Source organism: Pteropus vampyrus, unplaced genomic scaffold (assembly GCF_000151845.1).
Source record: "Pteropus vampyrus isolate Shadow unplaced genomic scaffold, Pvam_2.0 Scaffold339, whole genome shotgun sequence".
In the NCBI taxonomy this organism is placed as follows: domain Eukaryota; kingdom Metazoa; phylum Chordata; class Mammalia; order Chiroptera; family Pteropodidae; genus Pteropus; species Pteropus vampyrus.
This window is the reverse complement of record NW_011889120.1, coordinates 1,705,107-1,705,502: the sequence shown is the minus strand read 5'-3', so window position 1 is coordinate 1,705,502 and position 396 is coordinate 1,705,107.

Below are 396 nucleotides of genomic sequence, written 5' to 3'. Positions count from 1 at the left end.
TTATGTTAAGGTACTTTCCTTCTATACCGATTTTGTTAACTGTTTTGATCATAAATGGGTGTCGTATCTTGTCGAATGCCTTTTCTGCATCTATTGATATGATCACATGATTCTTAATTTTTAATTTGTTTATGTGGTGTATCACATGAACCAATTTGCATGTGTTGAACCATCCCTGTGCCCCTGGGATGAAGCCCACTTGCTTGTGGTGCATAACCTTTTTAATATGTTGCTGTGTTCGGTTCCCTAGTATCTTATTTAGGATTTTTGCATCTGTGTTCATGAGAGATATTGGTCAGTAGTTTTCTTTTTTTGTGTTATCCTTACCAGGTTTTGGTATCAAAATAATGTTGGCCTCATAAAATGGGTTGAGAAGTATTGCCTCCTCTTCAATTT